Source organism: Octopus sinensis, linkage group LG4 (assembly GCF_006345805.1).
Source record: "Octopus sinensis linkage group LG4, ASM634580v1, whole genome shotgun sequence".
Classification (NCBI taxonomy): Eukaryota; Metazoa; Mollusca; class Cephalopoda; order Octopoda; family Octopodidae; genus Octopus; species Octopus sinensis.
Window position 1 is genome coordinate 127149569 of NC_043000.1, and position 7500 is coordinate 127157068.

A 7500-nucleotide genomic window follows, 5' to 3' on the forward strand; every position below is an offset into this window, starting at 1 on the left:
CCTATGTCAGTATCAGTAGAGAAGAATAACACCAAGGAAAAATAGATGTGTATATGCTTCTACACAACACTAAAAGATACAATCAGAACGTCTATGCATTTGCATATGCTCATGTGCACAATCATAGTTCCCATCTACTGACATGTTAGAATAAAAGGCTATACAGATGCTGGAATGTGTTTGTACATTTGTACATGAATTTATATGCATATATGCATACATGGTGTGTGTATATACGAGTACATATATGTGAATGTATGTATATATATATATGCTTTTAGATTCATGCAACGCTTTGTAAGCATTGTATAAACAAACTTGGATATGTGTATGTGAAAAAGTTACCTGTGTGTGAGAGTGTGGTGTGGATGTATGTAAGTGTGTGCATATTTATGTCCTTAGATATGAGAGTGTAGACATACACCCAATACAATGTATATATGGGCAATGGGCACAAGTTTTTACTTATGTGCATGAGTGTGTGTGTTTGTGTGCATGTGTGTGTAGCTATCTATAAATTATTATATGTGTGTGTGTGTGTGTATATATATATACATGTGTGTGAGTGTGCATTTGTATTTGTGTGTGTATGAGTGTGTGTGCGTGCATGCATGCATTCTTATCCACCAAACTCACTCACAAGACTTTGGTTGGTCTGGCACTATTGTAGAACACATATGCCTAAGGTGCAGTGGCTTTGAGTTCAGTTTCACTATACAGCATCTTCAACAAGTTTCATTACATATTTGAGTGTAGTGTGTGTGTGTGTGTGTTTGTGGGTAGATGGATGTGTGTGGGTGTGTGTGTGTGTGTGTATATATATATTCTCCTACTTGCTTCAGTCATTTGACTGCAGCCATGCTGGAGCTACACCTTTAGTCAAACAAATCAACCCCAGGACTTATCCTTTGAAAGCCTAGTACTTATTCTATTGGTCTGTTTGGCCAAACCGCTAAGTTAGAGGGACATAAACACACAAACACTGGTTGCCAAACAATGGTGGTGGTGGTGGGGGACAAAGACAGATAGACACAGACACACACACACATATATATATATGACCAGCTTCTTTCAGTTTCCGTCTACCAAATCCACTCACAAGGCTTTTGTCGGCCTGAAGCTATAGTAGAAGACACGTGCCCAAGGTGCCAGCAGTGGGACTGAACCCAGAACCATGTGGTTGAGATGCAAGCTTCTTACCACATAACCATGCATGCACTTCCATATATATGTATGTATGTATATATGTTTTGCATGTCTACATGCATATTTATATGTGAGTTTGCATATGTGGAAGTGCATATATATATATACACAAACATCTATATAGATAAATGTGTAATGGTATCTGTCTGTGTGTGTGTTTGGGGTTAATCTAACTCCTCCCACACCATCCAACCCATTTTAATGACTTTTTGGCACATAGGTAGATCACATGCCCTGATGTTGAAATAAGGATGGAATTTTTCAAAAACTTGATAATGCTCAGTTGGCATTGATTTTTGTGAGCTGAATTGGACGTTTGAATGGAAATTCCCACAACAATGTTATTTTTCCTGCAGCTTTTGCAATTTTTTGTCTGATTTTGATGAAAATCGATGAGTGAGCAAGGCTCATGACAGTGAGTTGATATGGCAGTCAGTTGATATCAGTATGTGGCAGTGACAAAAAATCGATAATTGTGCCTGAGCAGTGGTTTTATGAAATCAATAGGCACTTTGCATGCAAATACCCATAGGGATTTTATTTTTGGCTGTAATTTTTATATTTTTTATCCGATTTTAAGGAAATTTGAGACGTAGGTAAATTTTGTGGTAGGGGAGATGGTAAAGGTGTTTAATTCAAAAGAGCTTGAAAAGGGTACAAATGCAAATAAGCATTTCCAATAAATCTGTAAATGTAATATGTGACAATTATTCGGTGGCCATGATAAAACTCCGAGTTTTGGATGCCGAGGTGGAAATCCATGCCGCCATCTCTTCAGTTGTCCAGCCATCGGAAAAAATTTTTTCCAACAGCCGGATAACTGAAGAGATGACGGAGTTTTATCATGGCTACCGAATAATTGTCACATATTACATTTACAGATACATTCCTCTATTTACACAATATCGAGGTCTCTTTCATTCTTTTGTTGTCTTACCATTTTTATCAATATATATATATATATAATATATATATATATACTAGCAGTATCGCCCGGCGTTGCTCGGGTTTGTAAGGGAAATAACTATAAAGCATTTTTAGAGAGTTATAGCCAAAAAATAGCAAAAAAATGCATTAAAAATGGGAAAAAATTATGGTAAATTTTTTTGAAATCATAGACTCATCGTAGACGCGCGCTAATACCCAGAAGGGCTCGATATGAATCACGACTATAAGATACCCGCTTTTGGTTACACTGCACCGCAAAATGTGGGAGTAGTTAGGAATCTAAATCGTAGGAGACAGACACACAACTTCACTTTTATATATAAAGATATATACATATATCTTTTATTTGTTGAGTCATTTGACTGTGGTCATGCTGGAGCACCACATTTAATTGAGCAAATCTACCCCAGGACTTATTCTTTGTAAGCCTAGTACTTATTCTATCAATCTCTTTTACTGAACCGCTAAGTTACAGGGATATAAATACATCAGCATCAGCTGTCGAGCAATGGTGGGAGGACAAACACAGACACACAAATATATACATACATATCTATATATATATATATATATAATATATATATATATATATATATATAAGACAGGCTTCTTTCAGTCCCGTCTACAAAATCCACTCATAGGCTTTGGTCAGCCAAGGCTACAGTAGAAGACGCTTGCTCAGGTGCTACACAGTGGGACTGAACCCAGAACCATGTAGTTGGTAAGCAAGCTACTTACCACACAGCCGTTCCATTTTCACAATATTATAACAAATCTGGTATTTTAAAAAAATGTTTAAAATCAAAAGGGACTCCTGAATCAATCTGTGTGTGTGTGTGTACATATGTCTATGTGTTGTGTGTGAGTGCACATGTTATATATATGTGTGTGTTGTATATATATGTATGTATGTATATGTGTGTGTAAGCAAACACATTTTCTATGCCTGTACACACACATATAATACAAAAGATGCCATCTTCTCAATCTATTATTACAGGGTTTCAAATATATGTATAGTAATCATGTGAGCTTAATGGGAGTTTTCAAAAATATTCCATTTATTTTTTGCTATATAAGACACCTTTTTTTTAGGTGGTGGTGGGATTTTTTTAGTTTGATAAGTGCTTTGGCATAAAACACTATGAAACCTGTAGTATTCTAAGCTAATATATTCTACCATTTTTTGGAGAATGAACATACTCTCATCTTGTGATAATGACATCTTGCTAAAATATAAAAAATAACATACACATAAACACACATATATACATGCATACATATATAGATACGCATATATATATATATACACACACATATATAATGTATGTATATATATTATAGATATATAATATATATATACTATATATAGATATACATATATATATACATATATATATACTATATATATATATACACACACACATGTATATATACCTATATAGATATGCACATATATATATTTACACACATACATATATATATATATATAACACACATATATATATATATCTACATACATACATACATACGCACACATGTATATAGAAATGTATTGACAATATTATAACAAATCTAGCATTTTTTAAAAATGTATAAAATCAAAAGGGACTCCTGAATCAATCTGTGTAGGTGTTTGTGTGTGTGTGTTGTGTGTGTGTGTGCAAGTGTCTATGTGTGTGTGTTTGTGTGTGTTGCATGATGTGTGTGAGTGTGCATGTGTTTAAATTGTGCTATTTCAAAATATATTACAATTCTGAAAATTTTACTTTGTAATATTGAACGATTCGATCCTAAAATTCATATTAAACCAACAAATTTTAATGTTATTGCATATGAGTATGTGCATATATATCTAGAATTGTATATATATATGTATGTATGTATGCTTATATACATATATACACACACACATACGCATGCACATATATGTTTGCTAATGTTATGCGTAAAACAAGTAATCAAAAACAGTAATATCAATAACTATGGTTATATATTTCTTTATATATAAACATATTCTCTTTATGTTTATACATGCACACACATGCATATGTATATCTTTGTATATATATATACATACATACACACACATGCATATCTTTGTATATATATATATATATATATATACATACACACACATCATCATCATCATCATCATTTAGCGTCCGTGATGATGATGATGATGTGTGTGTGTATGTAATATATATTATATATATATACAAGATATGCATGTGGTGTGGTGTGGTGTGTATACATATATACATGTATATCTTCATACAAACACACACACACACACACATATATATAATTATATATATATCCTTATATATTTACATTAGGATATATACATATATGATATATAGTATATATATATATATATATATTTACATTATATATGTATATGTCTATCTATCTATATATATATATATCTTCATATATACATATCATATATATATATCCTTATATATTTACATTAGTATATATACATATATGATATATAGTATATATATATATATATATATATTTACATTATATATGTATATATCTATCTATCTATCTATCTATATACACACACACATATATTTTCATATATATACCTATATATATATATATATGTAAACAAATTATATATAAAGATGGATGGTTAGATACACATCTATCTGCAAAACTCATATAAAAAGAAGTCATTTAAAACAAGCATTTCTAATATTTATATGTACACACGTATGTATACATAACGTTGCTTGCATATATATATATATATATATATATATGTATATAGTATACAATGTGTGTGAGTGTGTACTTCAATCTTTACTGTTAGTGTTTTTACCAAGTGTCAATGTTTATCTACATTTGTTTTTTCTAAATGTCAGTGGGTTACTGAAGACTGAGTTTACGTTGATGTAGCCTGCAGAATATTGATGTAGTAATGACGAAATGTTCAGGATACTGTTGAAAAAAATTAACAGATGCCATCATTAAGTTTGTAAATAGTTTAGGCTCAAACAGTTACATAACTGGGAATCCTTAAAAATATGTCTGCATACAACAAATACATTTATGATGGTTCCAGGTGATAAAATAATATATATGTTGCCTGTCAAAGCTAGGTATATGGTACTTAAGATTTTGCATGTATGTATGCTTATGTGTTTATACTTAATTATTCATATGTATGAATGTATGTATATATATATATATATATATATATATATATATATATACATACACACATGCACATATATTTACATGTGTAATATTTTGTTCATATATTATATATATATATATATTATATATATATATTATATATATATATATATATATATGTTATATATATATATATATATATATATATATATATATATATATATATATATATATATATATATATATATGGCTGTGTGAGCATGTGCGTGCACGTGTCTCTGTGTGTGTGCATGTACAATGCAAAATAAAATGATAAGGAAACTGGAATTATTTAATCAACTATACCAGTTTGCAAGATGCACTGCACTGAGAACTGAGTGCTTGTGCAGAAGCTATAAGGTGATGCATGTGCGCTCAGCTCCGACTGCACTGCATCTAATAGCAGAAACAGCTGTAAGCTAATGTAGTTGAGTACATAATTCCTGTTCTCTTGTCATTTATTTAATTTCATATTATGCTCCGTACTCAACTAACATTTTATTCAGAAGCATATGTACATTGAGATCTAACACCATGTTATTAGTATCACTGTACCTAAGCAAAATCTTTATATATATATACACACACCACACACACATATATATTATATATATATATATATATATATGAATGAAGTATAAGGAAAGGAAAAATTGTAGGTATAGACAATCTTCAATTCATAATCCAGGTTGTGTGTGTGTATGTATGTATGTATGTACACATTTACAAATTCATACATGAATCCAAATACATGTAAAGTAGCTATGTGTATTTATATCTATCTATCTATATCATATAATATGCATATATGTATATAGTGGAGGCATATGGCCTAGTGGTTAGAGCAACGGAATCGCAGTCGTGGGATCAAGGTTTCGAATCTCAGACTGGGCGATGTGTGTGTTTATGAGTGAAACACCTAATCTCTACGTGGCTCCAGCAGAAGGTAATGGCAAATTTCTTCTGACTCTTTCGCCACAACTTTCTCTCACTCTTTCCTCCTGCATCTTGCAGCTCACGTGCAACAGACCGGCATCCCGTCCAGGTGAGGAACCTATATGCCAAGGAAACCAGGAAACCGGCCCTTATGAGCCAGGCATAGCTTGAGAAGGAACAAACAATATATGCATGTATATATATAATATAGACACACACATACATATTATATAATATAGATAGATAAACACACATAAGCAACTATTTTACATGTATGTAGATTTATGTATGAATTTGCAAATGTGCACATACATACATACATACATACATTTGAAAAATACCCTGTTGTTGATGTTGAAATTCCAATGAAGGAGCATTGAATGTAGGTTAGAAACTGGCTCTTACCCTACTGGCAAGAAATCTTGAAATAAAACTGAACAATGACAGACAGACAAACACACACACATCAAGCCCTACAAAGATGCATGGTCTGATGGTTAGAGTGTAATACTTATGATCAAAGAGTTGTGGTACTGATTCCCACGCAAGGCAATGCATTATACTTTAAGTTTTACTTTAAGTTTCTCCAGTTGATACCACTGAAAAGTGTGTACTAATTTAGTGCTGATGTAGCCCTCTTTCCATCTGGTTATCACATCCTAGATGTTCCACTGGGTCAAGAGAAGGTTCATGAAGGTGTCTATGTCTGCTTGTGACTACACATTGTAGTCTACCATTGTGACTACCATTGTACATGGTATCAAGTCAGACACATTGGCTATGAGTTTATTGGACTTCACAGAATTACTGATTCCTTTATTCAATCAATGCAATGCTTTTAAGTTTTAATATATGTATGTGTGTTTGTGTGTGTGTGTGTGTGTACATCTATATCTTTTCTCTGTGTATGTGTGTATGCATGCATATATGTATATACACTCCAGCATGGCTACAGTCTAATGTCTGAAACAAGTAAAAGGTAAAAGGCAATACGTGTGTGTTTATATGTATATATATGCATGTGTAGGCACACACATATTTGCATAAATATACATGTGTATGCATGCATGTATGTCTACGAGTGTATATAATTATAGAGGCAGAGATGGAGAGAATGCATAAGAGTGTGAATGAGGGAGAACATTTTTGTTGATATGCTTTTCTATGTCTTATTCTTTTTATGTCTGTATGTCTTAGAATGTAGAATGTAAGTAAATAGAA

At 32.1% G+C, this 7500-nt stretch overlaps 1 protein-coding gene across 9 annotated transcripts in view; it reads right to left on the reverse strand.

Moving 5' to 3' along the window:
- Positions 1 to 7500, reverse strand: part of LOC115210341 (nesprin-1) — an 870646-nt gene that overhangs the window by 371324 nt on the left and 491822 nt on the right. The gene's annotated exons all lie outside the window — the stretch shown is intronic.